General features: G+C 48.9%; 1 protein-coding gene and 1 long non-coding RNA gene across 5 annotated transcripts in view; one reads left to right on the forward strand and one right to left on the reverse strand.

Annotated features, from left to right (window-relative positions):
* The window catches only part of Rtn4rl1 (reticulon 4 receptor-like 1), a 73,719-nt gene that overhangs the window by 23,521 nt on the left and 28,008 nt on the right, over window positions 1–22,190 (forward strand).
* Window positions 11,692–19,153, reverse strand: LOC120095264 (uncharacterized). 4 transcript variants are annotated; one of them, XR_005490667.2, is made up of 3 exons: window positions 18,931–19,153; window positions 13,338–13,427; window positions 11,692–11,856 (listed from the first exon to the last, which is right to left on the reverse strand). It is a non-coding gene; the product is annotated as an uncharacterized LOC120095264 (long non-coding RNA). The 4 variants fall into 4 exon arrangements; XR_005490666.2 differs by having other exon boundaries at window positions 13,338–13,432; window positions 18,931–19,142; XR_005490664.2 differs by lacking the exon at window positions 18,931–19,153 and adding an exon at window positions 18,292–18,774.

Raw genomic sequence — 22,190 nt, forward strand, 5'->3', positions numbered from 1 at the left:
AAAAGCCCAGCTGATAAGGCGAAGCAGCAAGGATCAAGCCTGAGGAGGGGCTCGGGGTCTCAACTAAGACTTATTAACCAACCCAGAAAAGCTGGGGGTGGCTGGCGGTCCCCCTGAAGGGGGCTGGGAGGCATTCCTGGCTAACTGCCAGTCTTCCCCAGGGGGACACTGGGGAGAGCCGCTGTTGCCCATACTCTGGCAAGATTTTCCAGAATGTTCTGGTGTCTTTAACGGGTTTCCACTTCAGAGACTGACAACAATGAGACTGAAATCAGCTCCCATTTCCAGGGAGAGGCAACCCAGACACAGAGGTGGGCTGGATGAGACTGACTCCAGCTTTCCTGGGAGAATGGCTGAGGGGTATGTGGAGCAGAAGGCAAGTGGAAGCCAGCTCACAGGAGTGCCAGGAAGGCTGCCTGGCTGCTCCCCTCCCTGCACTGGGACTCAGCCCCTCTGCCTGTGGCTGCCTGAGCCTCTTGTCACACATACAGGCTGAGCACTCACGCTGCCTCCCCCAAGGAATCTACACTACATTTACCTCCACAGTCTCAGAGGGCCTGGGACCTTGCGGCAGATACTTTAGATTATGGATGGAGATGTGGCTGTGAAGCCTATCAGATGCGTCCTGAGAAATTCGGGTTAACGTGCCTTGTTCAGTTGCTTGAGTGGCAGCTAGTTAAATGCATGGGTTGCCCGGCACGCAGGTCGACTCTTACCAGTTATACATTAGACCCACTTGTAAGGTCAATCGATGTGAACCAATTAGCTATGGATAAGGACTTGTCTTGAGCTGACTGGATCTTACAGCCAGCCTTCCTAGAGAGGGACCCTAGTACACATGGGGAGTCCTCAGTGCCAAGGGCTTGGAGTGTTTTATTTCCTTCCCACAGGTGGGACCCCCACAGTCAGAGCCCCTCACCCGTGTGCTAAGCCTGCCGGAGGGGGAGAGAGGGAAGGTCAGAGGTGTTGTCCCCAAGAAGCAGTTCTAGGTCCTCCCAGTGACTGGTACCTTTGCCTACCTTTGCCGCTCTAGGCTTCAGGGGCGCTCTCCATCCCTGGAAGCTTGGAGGGGTAGCTGTCAGGCTTCCTTCAGGAATAGAAGAGTCATGTGCCTTGGGAATGTTGGCTGCCATCTTTAATTTTTTTATTTTTTGTATGCGTGCATGATGGGGGTGGGGTGCCTGCCACCTAGCACATATTGGGGTGACTGGTAGCTTTGCAGAAATGGTTCTCTCCTCTCACCTTCCCTGGGTCCCAGGGATGAAACTCCGTGCATCAGGCTTGTGCAGCGTGTTTTGTGTGCTGAGCCTTTTTGGGGGGAGGAGGTGGGGGCTACATCATATTTTCATCAAACGTCATGGTTCATCTTCATTGTCAAATGATCTGGAATCACCCTGGAGACACACCTCTGGGCTTGTCCGTGGGGTTTAACAGAAGACCCACCTGGAATGGGGGTGGTGTCATCCTATGACCTAGGGTCCCAGACACGATGGAAGTGGAGAAGGGGGGAGAGCCAGCTGGACACCAGCGTCCCTGTCTCTCTAATCCCCAGGCGCCGATGCAATATGGCCAGCAGCACAGGATCTCCGTGTGCGGTCCGAGGTCCCTGAACTTGATTCATTTGTATTGATGACAGTGATTTTGTTTTGTTTTCAGGCAGGGTCACCTGTAGCTCAGGCTAGCCTTAAAGCCAACTGGCTGGCCTTGAACTCCTTGACTTGCCTCTACCCAAGACCTAGGATTACAGGTATGTGCTACCACATCCAGTTGAGCCAGGGTTTAAATCTAGCCTGGATGATTCTGGAGCCTGGGGTCTCTTTCCTTGGTCCCAGTGAGTTGTCTGGGAAATTAGGTAGGGTCAGGAACTTCTCCCAGATTGGGACATCTGAGGTAAGGCCATGACATTTAAGCCACGTGTTCCCTGAGTGGGCCAATGCCTTCTGCTGAAACGTTTCAGGTCCTGATATCACACTGTTAGACAGTTGGTTTATGGCTGTTTGGCAGCCTGAGGCAGAAGGATCACTGGAGCTCTGGGATGTGAGGTCAGCCAGACAAAACAGCAGTTCAGTGAAAACACTGGAATCAGGCACGGGGCTCCCCCCCACTCTATTCCCATCTTTGAGCCGAAACCCCAAACTCCTTTCTCATCATTCCTATAAAGGGAGGGACAGCCACTCCATCTTCCATCTCTGGCCACCATTTCATCTGGGCACGTTGTCCCTGTGCCTACTGTCTGGGAATGCCACTGGAACCCACAGCCCTCAAACCCACCACCTCTGCTCGTACCCCCGAGGCTAACGACTAGACTCAGGCCCTGGTTGATGAGTGTTCAGGTACAGCTGCCCAATGAGAAGGCCCAATGCAAATGTCTCACGGAATGGGCTGGCTTAAGGTGTGTGTGTGTGTGTGTGTGTGTGTGTGTGTGTGTCTGTATTTGAGACAAGGTTTCTCTGTGTAGCTCTGAACTGGCTCTGTAGACCAGGCTGGTCTTGAACTCAGAGATCTGCCTGCCTTTGCCTCCTGAGTGCCGGGATTAAAGGCGTGCGCCACCACGTATTTGTGTTTGTATGTGTGTGTGGATTTGGGTGAGAATATGTATGTGGGTTTATGTGTGAGTCTGTGTATGTGTGTTTTATGTGTGTATGTGTATTTGTGTGTATATACATGTGTGAGAGTCTGTGTGAATATGTGTGTGAGTGCATGTTTATATGTGCATGTTTGTGCACATGGGTGTGTGTGTGTGTGTGCACGTGTGTGCTTTTCTTTCCAGCTCTGCCATACTTCCTCAGAAGAGTTGACTCCAAAACTGCCTGAGATTTTGCAGCATTTTCCTCTGACAGCATTGACTGTTGGATCCTTGACCTTTGAGGGTGGGTTTGATTTTTTTTTTTTTTTTTTTGGAAAAGGCCAAAAGTAATTTGAAGCTATGTTGTGAATAAAGGAGATGAGAGATTTTCAGAGTGTGAGCTGCATGTGTTGTTGGGATTTAAAAAAATTGTCTGGATTCAAAATGAGATGGAACCCTAAAGAGTTGGGCCAGGTTTCTCCCACAGAAGCTCTAAGAATGTTTCCCTCAAGGCGGGGACTCGGTTCTGAAGGGACCACTGTTGACAGGAGGGCAGCGGAAGGAGAGTGCTGCCTTATTGAGTCGCTGCTCTGGGCCAGGCTCTCTACATACATTACGGCAGCTGACTGAGGTCATTTTTGGAATAAGGCCCATCTATTAAAAATTTCTTAAATAATTCATTATTTTTCTTACTCCTCACTATATCCCTATTAGAACAGGCTCTTAGTCCACTTAACAGGTGATAGAATTAAGACTGAAGGGAGGCAAATCACTTCCCAAGGTCAGTTATGCCAGACCCAGGATTTGAACTCAGGTCTGACTGATCCCCCAAATGAAGACAATGTATTTATAATTCATTGGTTCATTGAGACAGCCTTGTTATCTCTGCCTCAATAGTTCTGGGGTTAGACCACCATATCCAGTTTAATTCTGTATATAATTTTTATATATTTACCCTACTCACCCTCACCTCCAGCACACAGCTGTGGTTTTATTGTGTCACACAGGCATCATTCAGGCTGAATTCACTTAAGGGGAAAAAAAAAAACAGGTCGTAAAGAGTGAAATGCTGACTGTGTGCAGCGGCAGCCATGTCAGCAGGCATCGGGGATGCGTAGGCGACAGCGGCAAAGCATGAAGTATGGTGTTTATTAGGTACTGGCAAAGGCCTGGGAGTTCCAGATGCCAAGCCATGATAAGTGGGAACTGCCTGTCTCAGCTCTCGTCCAGTTCCAAGAACCGAGGGGGCTCCCAGTTCGGTGCCTTTAAAGCAACTGGGTGCACAGAGCAGACCCACACAGGGAGCTTTCTGTGGCATTGGCAAGGCGGGGCTCTCCCTGCATCTCGATGGCAATAATAGTTCCTGATGAGGCCGGGGCTGATGGAGCATGTGTGATAAGCCAGGCATTGATTGCATCATTAAACTTTGATCTCTCGCTTTGCTCTTAGCCACAACTTGAGGATGCTATAGACTGTTAGCTCTAGCAGGGTCCCCGAATGCACAAGTTGACTCTCTAAATCCAGAAAAAAAGATTCTTTTCCTTCACTGTGAGGTGGTCACATGCCACTTGGGAACTGAGCATCCAAGGAAGGGGGTTGAGACTTGTCTCGGAGAGACATCTCCAAGAGAACTTCTCAGCTGTGTTCCCAGCCAGAGCCTTCTCAATATAGCAGGTCCTCCTCACCCAGGAGCCTGTCTCCTGGGCACCCTCTCCGGCCAGTGAGCAGACATTTGAATAAGAAGGCATGAGGACTACCACCTCTCATAATATCAGGGACTGGAAACTGACTGAATGCCCATCAGCGGGAGGACTACGCCCACCAGAGGGAGGATTGATTGGTAAGAAGTGTAGCGCCCTGAACCCTGGAATTCTGCGATCCAAGGGATGGGTGAGTCTGCGCTGCTGTGGGCTGAGTGCCAGGATGTATTGCCGAGTGCAAAAGCAGTGCTAATACACTGTGATAACATTTGGATTTTAAAAGAGAGAGATTTGCTTGTACGTGATAGACGTTCTCTCGAAAGACACAAAAGAAACAGTTAGCAGTGGGATGCCTCTGAAGAAAGATCCTGGGGACTGGAGGTCCGAGAGACGAAAAGGAGAGTTACTTTTCACTGGGTATCCTTTTGTGTTAATTTTTTTTTCCTATGTGAATGCATTTTTCCCCCCGATTAAAAAGAAAGTGGTGGGGGACTTACAGGGGAGAAAAGTCCTCAGGCTCTATCTGGCTTCTCGGTCCACTTTCCCGTGTCTGTGTTCAGCCAGGTTGTGCTATCCTGACTCATGGGCCATTTCCCAGCCCTCTCACCCTCTGCCTCAGTCCATGCCCTCCTCTCCCTAACGCATCCATTACTACCCCTTACAGGTACTTAAAACCTACCTTTTTTTTGCCTTGAAATACAAATAACTCCAATCTACAGAGACGAGCTTCATTGCACTCACAGAGCAGACAAATCGGCTGGCACCGGGGTGCTCGATAAATGTTTGCAGATCCAATTGAATCTGTGACTCGGTTGGTTACACTGAGCAAGGGACTAATTGGCCAAGGTCAGGCATCCAAAGCCCACGCGGGTTGGCACTCTTGGAACTTGGAGAGGAGCTTTCTTCTCAAATGCAGTCTGGACCCTTGCTCCATTGTGTCTGCTTGTCACAAGGAGGGAGTTCTGTCTGCACAAGGAAGGGGAATGGGGGGCTCGGAGTACAGCTTGTCTCCTGGAGACACAGCCCAGAGCCACGTGAGCGAGCACAGAGTAACAGTGTGACAGATCCAGAGACCCAGCTTTGGAAGCACTGTGACTCAGAAGAGCATCTGAAACCAGGCAGAAAGGCTCACACTGAGACCCCAGCACAGGGAAGGGAGAGGTGGGCAGGGGTGGGGTGGGGAGGGTGGGGGGTGGGGGTGGGGTGGCTGAGTCTGAAGCTAGCCTGTGTGAGCTGTTATCTCAGATGCTCCTGCCTCCGTCGATGCCCATCTTCCTCTTCCTTTCCCTTCCTCTCCTTCCTTTCATTCTAAATATTAGGAGGTTTAATTTTATCCCAAGAACTTGTAACTAGACATATAGAATTCTCCATTAAATATGGCAGTGGCTTACACATTGTCACATGTATTCAGCAAGACCAGAAATTAAGTATTTAGTGCCCCCCAACACCTTAGTCCTGGACTCTACAAATAGCTATAATGACATTCCCAGACTCTGACTACTCCCCCCTCCCCCCCCCCCTCTCTCTCTCTGTTTTTTATATATGTAAGTAAGGGCACTACTTTTGGTAGTCATCACTGTACTGCAAGGATCAAACTCAGTTTGTCAGGCTTGTGTGGAAACTGTCTTACTGGCTCATTTTTTTAAACTTAAATTATTATTGTTATTTTATTTTAAAGATTTATTATTATTTATGTATATGAATACACTATAGCTGTCTGCAGACACACCAGAAGAGGGCATCGGATCCCATTACAGATGGTTGTGAGCCGCCATGTGGCTGCTGGGAATTGAACTCAGGACCTCTGGGAGGGCAGTCAGTGCTCTTAACTCCTGAGCCATCTCTCCAGTCCTCCTCCTCCTCCTCCTCCTCCTCCTCCTCTTCCTCCTCTCTTTTTAAAGATTTTATTTTACTATTGTAATTATGGGTCTGTGTGGGTTTGTGTGTTGAGTGCAGGCACTTGCATGGGTAGGAGGCATTGGATGTCTTGGAGCTGGAGTCCTGGGTAGTTGCGAGTTGTGTGACATGGTGCTGAGAATCAAAGAATCAAACTCTAATCCCCTGGAAGTAAACTCTCTTCACCTGTGAGCCGCTTCTTGAATCATGTTGTTGTTGTTGTTGCTCTTGTTATTGTTCTGTTTGTTTTCTAATAGGATCTCATGTTCCCCAGGCTGGCCTTGAACTTGGTATGTAGTCAATAATAACCTTGACCTTTTGATCTGTCTTTCAAGTGTTACTTGTTCTTTCTTGAATTTTAGAAGTTCGTTAGCCTAAATCTGTTGGGTTAGCTCATCCATATAATCCTACTAATACAGTACTTAGAAGACTGAGGCAGGAGAATTGTCATGAGCTCAAAGCCCTCTGAGACTACATACTGAGTTTCAGGAAATCCTGGACTACACAGAACCCCATCTTTGAGAAAGGAGTGGGGGACGGGGTCTCCGGTTAAGACCACTGTTGTTCTTGCAGAGGACCCACGCTCCGTTCCCAGCACTCACATGGCAGCTCGTAACCACCTATAACAGCAGTCTGAGGGGATCTTAGGCCATCTTCTAGCCTCTGAGGGCACCAGGCACACACATGATGTATGCATACATGGGCAGCCATCCTTATAATCACAGTTTTAAAGGTCAGGGGGTGAGACACTGGAGAGATGGTTCAGTGATTAAGAACACTGTTATCTTTTTGAGACAGAGTCTCTCTACATAGCCTGACTGTCCTGGAACTCAGTATGTAGACCAAGCTGGCCTTGAACTCACAGAGCTCCACCTGCCTGCACCTCCCAAGTGCTGGGGTTAAAGGTGTGCACCAGCACATCTATCACTTGCTGTTCTTCTAGAGGACATGGGCTCAGTTCCCATCGCCGACATGGCGGCTCACCACCATCTGTAGCACCAGTTCCAAGGAATCTGACCCCTCATCTGACCTCTGAGGGCACTAGGCTTGCACCCGATGGACAGACATGCATGCAGGTAAAGCACATACACCTAAAAATAAATCTAAAAAAAAAAAAAAACAAAGTTGGGAATACTGGTGTATACCTTTCATCCCAGCATTTAGGAGGCAAAGGTATGCCAGTCTCTGTGAGTTCCAGGTCAGCTAGGGCTATATAGTGAGGCCCCGTCTCTAGAAAGGAAGGAAGGAAGGAAGGAAGGAAGGAAGGAAGGAAGGAAGGAAGAGAAAGAATAGGAGAATGGAGGTGAGGGGAAAGGCAGAATTCATTAGGCTGGAGGCTGCAGGAAGGGGCACTCAGGCAGCATGGCCCATGACCACCTTGTCCTTTTTAAAATGAACCTTCTCTGGCCTTAGCTTATATGCAATGTCTCTGAACTCATTTCTCAGATCTGCGAGGCAGCCACTTGGCTTGCGCTCCAGGCTCCTCCAGCCTGCTCCCTTGCTTACAGAAGAGACTTCTTGTCCCAGTAAGAGTTATTATGATGAGAAAGCTTTTGCCTGGGAGCACAGTGAGTCAGAAAGTTTGATGTGCCTCCCCCCCACCCCCCAAGCATCTATAATTTTTGACCACATTAATAGAAGTGTCCAAATCTAGGACAGGGAGGGCTATGGTCGCTCCTGTGGAGTGCTTACTGACTCATCTCGCCACCACCGTCATCATCGTCCACCATAGGCGTCCAGATCCACCCCATTCTGTGCACATCCCCTGCAACTGCCTGCTTAAACCTGGACTGCAGCTCCTGGTCGGAACATGGCAGGAGACTCCTAATTGGTGTTTCTGAGTTTCTTGTCTCCAGTCTCCTCACTGCAGTGTGGTACATTCCAATGTGTTACCATCTTCCTGGGGCTTCTCTCAGTTCCTAGATTCCACCTTTCCTCCCCCAACTCTTACATTTTTTTAACATTTACTTGTTTTATGTGCATATGTGTGCACACACATGGGCACATATACCGTGGCACACATATGGAAGTCAGATGACAACTTGTGGGAGTTCGTTTTGTTCATCAACCATTGGATCCTGGGATTGAAATTCAGGCATGAGGCTTGAGAGCACGTGCCTTTACCCACTGTTCTCCCTTTACTTAAGGACTAGGGAATGGCTCAGCGGTTAACAGCACAGGCTGCTCTTCCAGAGATCCCAAGTTCAGTTCCCAGCAACCACATCCCAGCTCACAACCATCTGTAATGAGATCTGATGCTCTCTTCTGATGTGTAGACAGAGGACTAAGACATAAAATATTAACCATTGTGCAGTAGTGTCGCATGCTTTTAATCCCAGCACTCTGGAGTCAAAGACAGGTGGATCTCTGAGTTTGAGGCCAACCTTGAAGCCAGCCTGGTTCACAGAGCAAGTCCCAGGATGGTCAAGGCTACACAGAGAAACCCTGTCTCGAAAAACCAAAGAGAAAAAGACAAAAACAAAAACAAAAAATGTTTTTAACACTGGAAGCAAGCAGAGGCAAGTGGATCTCTGTGAGTTCAAGGCCATCCTGGTCTATGAAACAAGTTGTGGGACAGCCAGAGCTGTCATATAGAGAACCCTGCCTCAAACAAAACAAAACAATAAAAAAACAAACAAAAAAATTCATACGGGAAAATTAATCAGACCCAAAGACTTCTATACAGTGAGAAGTGGTAGCCTCTGTCCTTAAACATTCTGGAAGTTCCAAGTCAGCCAGGCAAGGCTACATGGTGAGACACTGTACCTGGAGTAGAGGTTGAGAGCACCCGTTTAAACAGGATGCAGAGAATGAACTGCAAATGGCACGGTGGCTAGCTTCTGAAACCTCAAAGCAGGTGTGGGGGCACAGGACAGGACACAAACACCACACACACACACACAAGATGGCAGTGACAGCAAGGCCACCACCCCTAAGCTTTCCTCAGACAAGTCTACCAACTGGGGACCAAGTATTCAAAATGTCACGCTGTGGGAGCAAGTACCCTTGACTGTCTGTCTAGCCCTAAAGGCCCCAGTCTTCCTTCCAGACTCACTTCAGGACATTTTTCCTCCTGATTCTCTGTTCTACACATGGTTCAGTCTCCCTACCCATGTATATAACATGCTGGCTACGCTACCTGGAAGGCTGCCTTTGAGCCTTGTCTTGTCACTCACCTAGGTAATTCTCTTCCTTGGTCAATGACGCTTCTTTGGGAAGTGGCCCTGAGCCCTCCACACTAGGTCAGGACCCAGTTATCTGTGAGGACAGCATTCCACATTCACTCAGTCAGCAAACATTTAATGACACCAGCAGGGTGCCAGGTACACTTCTTGGTGCTGAAGCCTCATTGTTGAGCAAACCGGCTGCCTCTTGAGGGAACTGACCTCACATTGTGGAGAGGCCTTAATTAGGTCTTAATTACCTCTGGTCAGAGATGTTGGGGAAAATTCTACATGAACAAATGCATGTGTGCTTGTTTGGAAAGTCACATCTGTATTCCTAGTACCCACATTTTCTGACCTTGAAAATTAAACCGTTTCATGGAGTTGAAGAGGTGGCTTGGTAGTTAAGGACATGTGTTGTTCTTGCAGAGGACCTGGGCTCCATACCCAGCACTTACATGGTGGCTCACAACCATCTGCAACTCTAGTCCCAGGGGATCTGATGCCCGCTTCTGGCCTTTTGGACACCAGACACATACATGGTACACACACACACACACACACACACACACACACACACACACACACGCAAAATGCACACACAAAAAAATTTTTTTTAAATGTCCCTGAATGGCCAGGCAAGGTGGCCAGGCATGCTACTGCATATCTGTTACCTCAACACCCAGGATGATGAGGCAGAAGGATTTCTGAGTTTAGGTCAGCCCAAGCTACATAAGAGATTCTGTCTTTAGGGACAGGGAGGCCTGTTGTGGGAGGTGGGACAGAGGCAGGCTGTTTGAGGTCAGCCAGGTTTGCATAGCAAATTCCAGTACAGCCAAGGCTACATAGGCCCTGTCTTCAACAAAGAAATCCTGCCTGAGACCTAAAGGTTGAGACACTGGTGAGGGAAAGGAGAAATTCAAACTAGAACACAAAGGAGCTTTCAGGCTGGGGAGGTAGCTCAGTATGTAAAGCCCTGGACCCTCCAAACCCAGGTAAAGGCAGGGCCGATGGGCTGGCCAGTCAGGCAGCAACAGGAATAGCCTAAAGGGGTGAGCTTTGGGTTCAGCAAGAGACCTTCCCTCAACAAAGTGGAGTGCAATTAAGGAAGACATTAGTGTCAACTTTGAGTCCCTAAACACACATTCACAAACATGTATGTGCACAGGTGTCCACACACGAGAAAATGGACACAGACAGACTCAGGGTTTGCTAGGCTTTTTCACAAATGCAAACCCCTCCAACCTTCCAATCCACACACCCACACACCTCACACAGAGACAGTGTTACTACGACCTGGTTATTTTTGTTTTGTGGTCCGACACAGTCTTGCTGTGTTTCCCAGGGTTGCCTCATACTAGGTAGTGTAGGCTGGCCTCCAACTTGTGGTGGTAATCCTCTTTCTGTCCTGAGCACTGTGAATTTTTTTTTTTTAAGACATAGCCCACCACATGGTGATGTATAGGCCTGCCTTTAATCCCAGCACAGGCGGAGGCAGGTGGATCTCTTAGAGTTCAAGGCCAGCCTGGTCTACATAGTAAGTTCCAGGACAGCCAGGGCCACATAGTGAAGCCCCCCGACACACACCCCAACATACATCCCAGGCTGGCCGGGTACCCAAGGAAGTCTCTGGAAACTATCACTATCCCAAATTGCTAACTCTTCCTTCTCACAGGAAGAACTTCTCTTCCCCTATTTATGTGAGTCAAAGGTATAGGCCTGAAGTCACTGGCTCGTGTTGGACCTTACAGCTGCCCCAGAGACATGGACATGTGAGTGAATGTGGTACCAGTCCACTCTAAGGGGGCTCCATCAAAACATGGAGTGGTGGGTTCAAAGGGTCAGTCCTAAATGAAAAGCAGAATTCTGGGCTAGCAAGACAGCTCAGCCAGTAAAGGTTCTTACTGCCAAGCCTGATGACCTGAGTTTGATCCGTGCAGCTCACAGGGTGGAGGGAGAGAACCAACTTCCGTACAAGCACTAGGGCCCATGTGCAAGTGCATGCGTGTCCACAAACCCACAGGTACATACAGGAAAAGTAAATAAATGTAAGATGTTAATAATAGTGACCAAGGCAGAGAAGTCTTTCTTTTCCACTCCATAGTACCCAGAACTCCTCTTAGCTGGTGTGGCAGCCCCTGAGACACACCACTGACTTTACCTGACTGAGAAAGCAGAGGCTAAATGGCTTCCTCGAGGTCACAGAGGCAGCAGGGTGGAGCCTAGGTTTCTGCCCTGGCAGAGTCACGTGACAAGCAGAGCCTGAGTCTGGGGGTCAGCCTGCCAGAGCCTGGCACTGCCATTTGTCAGCTGTGGGATTCTACTAGTTTCCTACGGCTGCTGTAAATTACCACAAACTCGGTGGTTTGAAAGCAGAGAGATTTATTCTTTCACAGCTTGAAGGCCAGACATGTGAAATCAAGATGTCTTCAGGGCTATGCCCCCTCTGCAGACGCTGGGGACGATCTGTTCTTGCCTTTTCCAGCTCTGGTGGCTGTCACTTCCATCTCAGCCTTCACATGCTTCTTCTCTGTCGTTAATAGGGACATTTGCCATTAAATTTAGGACCCATCTGGGTAATCCAGGATCATCTCTTCTCAAGATCCCTAACTTAATTACATCTGCACAGGCCCTTTTTCTAAATACTGTCACAGTCACAGGATCCAGGGATTTGGATGTGGACATATCTTTTGGGGCACACCACTTTCCAAATCTGTCCAGGGACCTCCATCACGACATTTATCCTCTTTCAACTTCAAGTTTCTCATCTGTAAGGTCAGAGCTGGGTGTGATGGAGGTATAAGCCTGTAATCCCAGATTTTGAAGACCAGGAATTCAAGGTCATCCCCAGCTACATTCCAAGTTTGAGGCCAGCCTGGGCTACATGACACCCTGTCTTAAAAGACAGGGGCTGGTGAGATGGCTCAGTGGGTAAGGGAGCTTGCTATCAAAACTGAGGACTTGAGTTCAAATCCTGGAATACATGTGGTTGGAGAGAACCAACTCCTTAAAGTTGTCCTCTGACCTCTGCCCTAGAACCACCCACCCCTCCAATAAGGAACTGTAAAACAAAATAATCAAAAGTGGGTAATCGTGCTGTGTGTGTGTGTGTGTGTGTGTGTGTGTGTGTGTGTGCGTGTGTGTGTGTGTGCGCGTGCGTGTGTGTGTGTGTCTGTGTGTGTGTGTGTGTGTGTGTGTGGTGTGTGCATGTGTGATGCATACCCTTGAGTAGGCAGGTGTGTATGCTCATGTATGCTCATGTAGAGGCCAGAGCAAGACATTAGGGGTCTTCCTCTCTTACCCTGCCTACATAACGTTGAGACAGGATCTCTCAGGGAACAGACGTGCCATGTATCATGGAGGCTGGCTGGCCTATGAGCTTTTAAAATCCATCTGTCTCCACCCCTGATATTACAGGCACAGGAAGTCACGTCATGTTTTCTATGTGGGTGCCAGGGATTCAAACTCAGGTCCTCATGCTTGCACATTAAGCTCTCTTGCCCATTGAGCCATATCTGCAGGCCCAAGTGCTACTTTAGAAGGTTGTTGTGAGGATTAATACAAAATGATCCCACTGAACCCTTCACATAGCAATGAGCACTTAGTAAGTGCTCAATAAATGTTGGTTATTACCACACATGGTCTCACTGTGGCCGTCTGGGTGGCTTTTTTCCATAAGTAAGCCTTGTTCCTGTTAGCTAGTAGTGGTAGAGACAAGACAGGGGTGGTTGGTGTCTCTTGAGCAGAGACAGAGTTGTCAAGGTTCTACTTGAGGGACTACCTGCTTGCTCCTCACCTGGGGATTTCTTATTATCCTGTCAGGCCTGGAGTTCCTGCAGTCTGAGAGGCAGGACCCCCCCCCCCCAGGTCTCCCGCCAATCATGTCCTCCCTCACCCTGGCTGCAGGAGGCTGGCCTGGGAACGCTGTGATTTACAGTGATGAAATGTAAATTGCAGAGATTCCAGGCTTCCTGTGCAGCCAGGATCCCATCAGCATCTCATTCCCCTTACCTGGGGCTCCTCCTGGTCTCATTTGGCGTATTCTGTTGGCGGTGAGCCTCCTCAGCGACCGGGACGTCTTGCTTCCTACATCCATCACACCTGCGCTGTGACAATGTAATTTTTATCTCTGGTTGTTTATTTCTCAGATGGAACTACTTGTAAATTCCAAGAAGAAAATATATCCCCGTGTGTGACAGAGCCAGCCCAGGGCGATTAATCTGGGCTTTTAAGCTGGGAACACACACCAGGTTTATGCTGCTCCGTGCATAAGTGTCCCGTAATCAACCATAACCATTAATTGTTCACTGATGGAGCAGTGGCCCCCGAAGGGGCTGGGATCCGTGGGATTTGATCTAGATGGATGGGACAAGGGTCTTCATTTCCCATCAGCGGGTGGTTAGCAGGCCCTCGGGACAGAGTGGGAGGCATGTGGCTTCTGGCCAACAGGTACAAAGGTGGAGGCAGAGAGCCTCGTTATTTTTTAAGACAGAGTTGGCAGTGGGTGTGAGAAGGAGGGGCAGTGACTGTGGAGTAGATATACAGGTGAATGAGTGTCTGATAGTAAAAACTCCTACTCGTTTAGTCCAATGGACTCAGGTTCAAAGCCAGGTCCTGCCACTTACCCTAAACCTTCGCCAAAGGACAAAAGGGTTTGGATGTAAAAGAGAAAAGAGTAACTTGGCCCAGAGGCCTCTTGAGAAGCAAGTCTTACACACACACACTGCCCTCAGTGGGTGTGATCAGCATAAGTGAGTCCCCTTCTGACTTTTTCCTGGGCCTGAGGGAGCCTGCTGACCATAGAAGAAAGCCACAGGAACCATCAGGACTCTTGAGTTGGACGGAACTCAGAAGACTCCTAACGAAGAACTCAGTACAGGTTTAGCAAGTGAATGGACGTAGAAGGTGGGACAGTACCTCTCGTGCCCGTCCCTAACAAGGTCTTGACTGGGATCCTTGGCCTTGACTCTGTGGTTCCTATAAGCCCAAATGGTCTGCCTCCTGTCTATCTCAGCAGTCCATAATTCCCTAGAACCAGCTGAGGTGGTGTAGACATTAGGCAGATATTGAAAAGCAGGAAAAAGACCAGGAATTAGGGACCAGCCTGGGCTACACCATTACTGGGTGTGGTGTCACGTGGCTAACCCTCAGTTCTAACCTTCAGAAGAGAAGGCACAGGGATCAGGGGTTTACAGTCACCCTTGGCTACAGCCAGTCCAAGCTACAAAAGACCCTGTCATTTAAAAAACTAAAGTAGGACAAGTATGGTGGCTTTAATCCCAACACTCGGGAGACAGAGGCAGGCAGATTTCTGTGAGTTTAAGGACAGCCTTGTCTACACAGCAAGCTCCACATTAGCTAGGGTTACATAGCGAGACTCAAATTCAAATCAATCAACCAAAGAAGTATAGGACCCTAGAACTCTGCTCTGCATGCAGGTACACTGTCCGAACGGCAGCCTTCAGGCTCTCTCCAAAGGATTCGGTACCCAAAAGGGCTAAGACTTTGCTTGCAAGCCAGTATCAGGGATGGGGAGCTGCTGTCTATGCCCTCTTACCTCATGGCTGAAACACATGATCTGGGTTTCCTTAGTTTTAGGGTCCCCTGACAACCCTTGTTCTAACCCAGTTCTTGGTGCTCTGTCCAGAGAACAGAGCTCATAAGTGTCACCCAGGGAATGGCAGGCAGGGTGTGGGAAATCTCTATTTGGCAAAGGAATTTCCAGATTTTGGCATTTTGGCCAGATCCAGATTTCATGAAGTCTAAAAATGGTGTGTGTGGGCTGGTGGTGGTGAGTGTGTGTGAGTGTGTGTGTGTGTGTGTGTGTGTGTGTGTGTGTGTGTGTAGGGGTGTGTGTGTGTGTGTGTGTAGGTGTGTGTGTGTGTGTGTGTGTGTGTGTGTGTGTGTGTGTGTGTGTGTTGCTTTTATGAAAAAGCCTAGCAAACCATGAGTCCTGAGTTAGGTAAAAGGCCTTGGGAAGAACAATGTAATCATTTTATAATGTGACATTACTAGACACGGACCCTCTGGGTACATGGGGTCTCAGTATAGCTCTCTCAGCAAATGGCCTCTCGGGGCTTACTGTGTCATCTCCACTAGATGTTTGCCCAGTTTTCTGGTTGCAGGCTGTGGGAAATTGATACAGAACTGTAGAACACCCACACCCCCACACCCCACTCCCACCCCCACCATAAGATGCTCACAAAGGGGACCTGGCGCTACCCTCTCCCTGGGGGGTTTCTCTGACTTCTGCTGAAGCACCCTCTTTTCTGTTCTTTCCACACAACCGACTCATCTACTTTCAGGGCTGCCCCTTGGGCTGTATCCACCTCTGTGCAAGAGGAGGACAGCACCCCCTACAGGGCATCCAAAGTAGGGCCATAACTCCAGCGTCAGGCTTTGGACAAATTAACTGGGAAATGGAGGCTGGAGGGCACGGAGGCTGTGGGCTGCCCCTCTACCTGGCTTACTCCTCCTCCTGGTATTTGTTGGGGTGTAGCTGTGTGCCAGGCATGGTGCCGGGAATAGGTAAGAAAAAAACACTATTGGGAGCAAGAAGCTGAGACAAAGGATTTGATCTGGCTCCCCGATATGGCCACTTCCTGATTGCTAGCACCTGTGGCTTCCAGTTTGCTGGCTAGAAAATGGTGATGGTAAGCACTGTCGGACTCTTGAGTTTGGGGTGTCCTTCAGGGGTGGTGTGGAGCACAGGGCTGGCCCTGGGGTTGGCACTGTAAAGTTTTACTCTTACTATCTTGAAAGGCCTCTCTAGCCTCTTGGAGGTTACAGTCTTTTCTCTCTGGCATTTTGAGTCTCCTTTCTGGAAGCATGGTCAGCATGAGACATCTAGAGCTTTCAGGATGGGCTCTGGTCAGTCACCTTGCAGGTGAGACAACAGGAGGTGACCCGAGACAATCCTATCTACACCCCTTCCCTAAAGCCTTTGAAAAGACAAGTTTAACAAAGAGAAAACACCAAAACAGATCTGATCTGATGATCACTAGCCCTTGCAAGTTCTGGTCCCTGGATGGAAGATTCCCAGGGAGCCAAAGTGGGTCCAGAGAGCAGCTAGGGAAGGGGCCATCTCCCACCCCCTATGTAATTAGTTGACCCACTAATTAATCTTTTGCCTTTATTTATTTTCATTTTGCTCTCTGAGACAGTCTCATGCATTCCAGACTGGCCTCAAACTTGTGTAGCTGCTGAGAATAATCCAGAACTTTTATTAATTTTTGTTTTATGTGCGTGGACGGTGTTTTGTCTGCGTGTATGTCTGTGCACCACATGTGTGCCTGAGGACTGACGAGGCCAGAAAGGGGCATCGGATCCCCTGGAACTGGAGTCACTTATGAGCCATGTGTGTGTGCTAGAAATGGAACTTGGGTCCTCTGGAAGAGCCGTCAGAGCTCTCAACTTCTGAGCCATCTCTTCAGCCTCTAATCTAGAACTTCTGACCCTTCTGCCTCGGCCTCCTAAATGCTTATTATAAGCACAGGCTACCACGTCTGCTTTATCCTAGAGATTGAAACCTGGGCTTTGTGTGTGCTGGATAAAACCTCCACCAGCAGGGCTACGTGCACAGCCCTGTTGTGGATTTTTGTTTTGTTTTTGACACCATCTCTCTGTAACCCAGGCTTTCCTGGAACTCACTGCAATTCTTCTGTCTCAGCCTCCTAAATTCTGAAATTATAGTTGTAAGCCATGATGTCTGGCTTTTTTCTTTGTGCGTGTGTCTGTGCATATGCGATGTGTGCACATGTGTCTGAAGGTGGAGTCTGAGGATGGGACTCAGGTTATCACGCTTGGTGGCAAGCACCTTTGCCCATTGAGCCATCTCACCGCCTCCCTTCCCCCTCCCCTCTTTTGAAAGGGTGTCTCAAGAAGCTTAGATGTCCTCACTGCTATGTAGCTGAGAATGGTCTGATCCCCCTGCCTCCACTTATGAGTGCTAGGAATTTTTTTTTGCACTTATTCATGTATTTACTTCTTTATCATTAGATTTATTTTATTTTCTGGGAATGAGTAACTTGCCTGAATTGTATGTCTGTGGACCATACATGCCTGGTGTCTGAAGAAGTGGTGAGCTTCTGTGTGGATCCTGGGAATCAAACCCAGATTCTTTGCAAGAATAACAAGTGCTCTTAACCACTGAGCCAACCCAGAGCTTCCTGCGTACTAGACAATGCCTCTACTCACTGAAGTACATCCTAGGCTTTTTTGAGATGTGTCTTGCTCCATAGCCCAGGATGGCCTGAAACTCTAAATTCTCCCCATCTCAAGTGCTGGGGCACAGGTCCACACCACTACACTCAGTTTCACTGTTTCTTTTTCTTTTCTTTTCTTCCTTTCTTTCTTTCTTTTTTTTTTTTTTTTTTTTTTTTGAGCTGAGGACCAAACCCAGGGCCTTGCGCAAGCGCTCTACCACTGAGCTAAATCCCCAACCCAGTTTCCCTGTTTCTTTTGTAGAGTTTTGCATGTGCCAGGAGGCATCAACTACACCTGCTAACTGGGCACACCCATGCGGGGTGGGGGAATCAGTAGCTCATTCTTCACTGGGGCCTGTGTCTGGGAGCCTGCCTGCAGAGGTTCTGTATGTTTCAGACACACGGTAGTCTGAGTGGGAGTCTCTCCAGCAATTGTGTGGCTTGTGCCACAGCCACAGCTTCCACATCCCAATGGAACTGTTTGTTTTTCTGTCATGAATCAAGGGCTCCATGTTGGGTAAGCTCTGTGCGAAGTGTTCTAAGTGCATGGCTGCACTCGGTCGTCACAGTAGCCCCATAAAGTGGGCCCTGCTTCCTCCCATTTTATGGATGAGCAGATTGAGAGGTTAAGGGACGAGTTCAAGGTTAAACAGCCAGTTAGTCCCGGTTGGAATCCATAGGCAGGTCTAATTTGAAGCCTGCCCGAGCTCTGAGTCGCTATTCGTGGCTGCTGTTGCCGGGAGGTTCCCGGCAGAACCCACCTGGAGGCTTCTGCTTGGATGGTTATTGCAGGAGTCCACCAGATATCTCCTCCTAAGGCTATGCTCCATTAGCTACTCCTCTGGGGACGGGAGAGAGCGCATCAACGTGCCAAAGAGAGCCTAGGTCCCAGAGAGGAGTGTCACTTGTCTTCATTCTCAGAGTGCACAGCAGTACGGGTTTGGGTATGGGTTTGGGTACGAGTTGGGTGGGAGCTAGGCACACTGGGTCAAGTTTCTTAGACCTTGAGTCGCGGCAGAGGAGGCAGGGGCTCGGTGAGACTAAACGCAGCTCAGCAAGGCTTGGTAAATCACCCCCATCTGGACCTCCATAGGCAATGTTTGCTCCCACTAGGAGGGGCAGCAAGGTCATGGGGTGCGCGTGCAGATAAGGGCTGCAGGATGCGGGCCAACGCCCCCGCGCCAGCTCCCACCTGGGCCGGCCCCGCAGGCGCTGGTTGGCTCCCTGGGAACGCTATTTGTCCTATCGTGCACCTGCACGGTTGCCAGGCAACTGGGACTGAGTTGTAACACCTTGGTGAGAGCCAGGAGGGTGTTTTTATTTCCTAGCTGCTCTGAGTCTTTCCTTAGAAGTTGTACAAGGATAACATTTGCTTTCCCTCCCTAGAAACCCCACCTCACCTAGTCCTTGGTCCTCAGTCCCCAGTCCCCAGTCCCCAGTTTCCAGTCCAGCGGGGATTCAGGCCAGATCCGCCTAGGTCTGGGCGTCTCTGAGAAGTCTCTTTTACCTAAGGAGTCTCGGGTAGGCAAGGGTCTTGGAGGGCTGTGCACAGCTCTCTGGGTTTGGGAAAGTCACCCTCAGGGGAGCTGGGGACTTCGGTCAAAGTCTAGATAGTGAATCTAGGAAGAACCCTTAAAGATGGGGTTCCAAGGTCACCGTCACAGTTGCTGGCTTCTGGGCAACCATGTTTGTGGCTGTGGGAGAGTGGGACACATTCTGGGTCTGTCTGCCTCCTGGCTTTATACAGGTTATCTGGGGGCTTCCCAAAATTTAGGTTCCTGCCTCACACCTTCCCAGTGTCTCACCCATCTGTGTACCACCTGCAGTATATTTTCGCTTTCTTTTTTTTTTCTTCTGTAGATTGACCCACTTTAGCTTAAATAAATGTATCCAAAAAGGAAACTTGATAACACTTCTGTAAATGGGGACTCAGTATCACTTGCCATAAATAGAAAGTAGCTGTAAAAATAAATACAAAGAAGCAAAACCTTATTAAATTTTAGCACATGGAGGCTGATCTAAGGGAGCTATAAATGATAAGAAAATAATTGCCTATTACTCACTGACACTTACGATGGGCCAGGCACTAGCTAAGCATTTTGCATGCATTGGAATCTAATATCCTTAGTGTTCCCATTTCTCAGATGGGGAAGTGAAACATTCAAAGATTCTAAGGGCTATGGTGAAAGGCAGGTAGACACTAAATGACCAAATTCAAAGTTGAGTCCTATCCAAAGGTTGGGCAGTCAGCCATGACGTGTGCTGTCTCCATACCTGATGTCAGCCCTTAGTGTTGGTGGGAAGGGATAAAGGGCAGACTTCAATTGGTACAATGACTTGAACCCCAGCTGCTGTCATTTGTGCTTGGCCTCAGGGACTGTAACCGACTGGATACTCTAGCAGCTAAACCACACAGCTTCCTGGCAGCCCTGGGTGATTCTCATCTTCTAGCTTAGGAACTGAGGTTTGGGAAGGCTCAGTTACCTATCCAAAGTCACACTGCTGCCGTGGTGCGGCTAGGGTGTGGGCCTCATGTCCCTCTGCAGTGCCAACACACTACATTCTCTTATGCCTCTTTGTAGCTCATTCAGCCTCACGCGGAGAGGAGAACCTTTTATTCTTAGCAAATCTTACAGCGGAACTGAGCCCTTCTCCTTCTTATGGGGAATCAAATCTCCACCTGGGGAGAGTGGGATTTGTTGAACTCAGCCCAGGCTGTGGGCAAATACCTCTTTAGAACCAAGTTTAACCGTGGGCCTTTTCCCAGTGGGCAAAGGCCCCCTTTGCCTCCCCACATCTCAGGAAGACTCCTGCACTGCTGGCCAGGGATGTTTGTTTAGTTTTATTATCTGCCCTCCTGGAGACATAGTCCACCATCCCTTATCAAAATGAGTGACTGCCTTTCTCACCCCGGAGTTGGCTTCATTCTTACCTGGAAAAGAAAGAACAGGGGTGCATTTGGAGAGGGAAGAAAATCATATGTTATTTTTAAAAGGCATTTTGAGTGAGTGCTGAATAGAGTTCAAGAAAATTGCCTTAAAGACCTGTTCTCTGCGGGGTTGGCGTTTCTCATGGCTCCCAAGTATTTGGAAACTTAATTGCACATTTGTACGGGCTACTGTTTTTATTTCTTTCTGGTCTCAGAGGTGGCTTTGAAGATTGTGAGCTAGCTCTCTCTCTCTCTCTCTCTCTCTCTCTCTCTCTCTCTCTCTAATGGTTTTTCTTTATCTCAAATAAATTCTGAACACCTGCAAGGTACAGTTGCCTGAAAGAAACTGTGTCAGAATTGGCTCTCGATTTAGTAAATCTGCAAATGGCGAAGGGGCTGCTAAGATGCTGTGATGTAAGCTCTCTCCGAGCTCTTGTCACAGGGGCACAGCCTAATCCCCCCCACCCCCCAGCCAGGAAGCTGTGTTCTCTCTGCTGCTCTGAACTTCAGGGTGAGCATCAGCCCACATCTTTGCTGAAACCCTTTCTCCACCCTAAGCTGGAAGCCATGGTGGGGAGGGGAGACTGATTTCTGTGTGGGCGTGTGGGGCCTTTTAGGCCAAGATGCTAATAAGAGGCTTTTAGGTTAATTGTACAAGCACAGCTCCCCACTGTCGGGGACTTCCTCCACTTCCCACACTGTGTCTTCTCAAAGAATTGGCAAGTCCACTTGGTGCTCAGAACTATACAGTAAGGGTAGGAGTTAGCCCCAGCTTGGGGCTGGAAGCAAGTGTCAACCCTCAGGATGGTAGGGAACCCAGGTGTATTAGTAACTTCCCTCATCCTGCCGTCAAACACTCAACAAAAAGCAACTTAAGGGTGGAAGGGCTTATTTTGTCTCACAGTTCAAAGGGAAACAGTCCATCAAAACAGGAGAGGACTGGTGGCAAGAGTGGCTTGGTCTGAGGAAGCAAAGGAAGGGGCGTGCCAGGCTTCTGCTAGCCTTTTCCCTTTTCTCATTTTTGTTTAGCCAGAGACCTCCAACTTATGGAACTCTGGAAACTCTTTGGAAACTCTGACAGCGATGGCTCATGCCTTTAATCCTAGCACTCAGGAGGCAGAGGTTAGTAGATTTCTAAGTTTGAGGCTAGCCTGGTCTACAGAGCGAGTTCCAGGACAGCCAGGGCTACACAAAGAAATGTTGTCTCGAAAAACCAAACAACAACAAAAACAAGAAAAACCCTCTTATGGGTCTTACTCTCTAGCTCAGGGTGTCCTGAATCTCACCGTGTAGCCCAGACTGGCCTTGAATGCTTTGTCTTCCTGCCTCAGCCTCCCTAGTGCCGAGATTACAGTTGTTTGCCACCACACCAGACCTGGCATTTTGTTACTGGGCAGTTTGCTTTTGTGGTAGCATTGAGAACTAATCATCACTTACAAAGTAAATACTTGAACCAGGCCCACAGGACAGCAATGGCGACCTTCAAGTTGACCCTGAGGGGCTAAGGACCTCTGTCCTTGGAACATTTCTTGCCTAACTTGTTGCTTTCTGGGCATGAGGTGGGCACTGCTCACCTGGTGGCCTGGTTTAGACTGACACCAGGGGCTCCAGAAGGTGGGATTTGACCAGCTGTGTTAGCACAAACCTGCAAGTCTGAGGCCAACCTGAGTTTCATACAAGATCAAAAGTAGCCTAGGTTACAGAGTGAGACACACACCTCTTGCCTCAAAA

This window comes from Rattus norvegicus, chromosome 10 (genome assembly GCF_036323735.1).
Source record: "Rattus norvegicus strain BN/NHsdMcwi chromosome 10, GRCr8, whole genome shotgun sequence".
Lineage (NCBI taxonomy): Eukaryota > Metazoa > Chordata > Mammalia > Rodentia > Muridae > Rattus > Rattus norvegicus.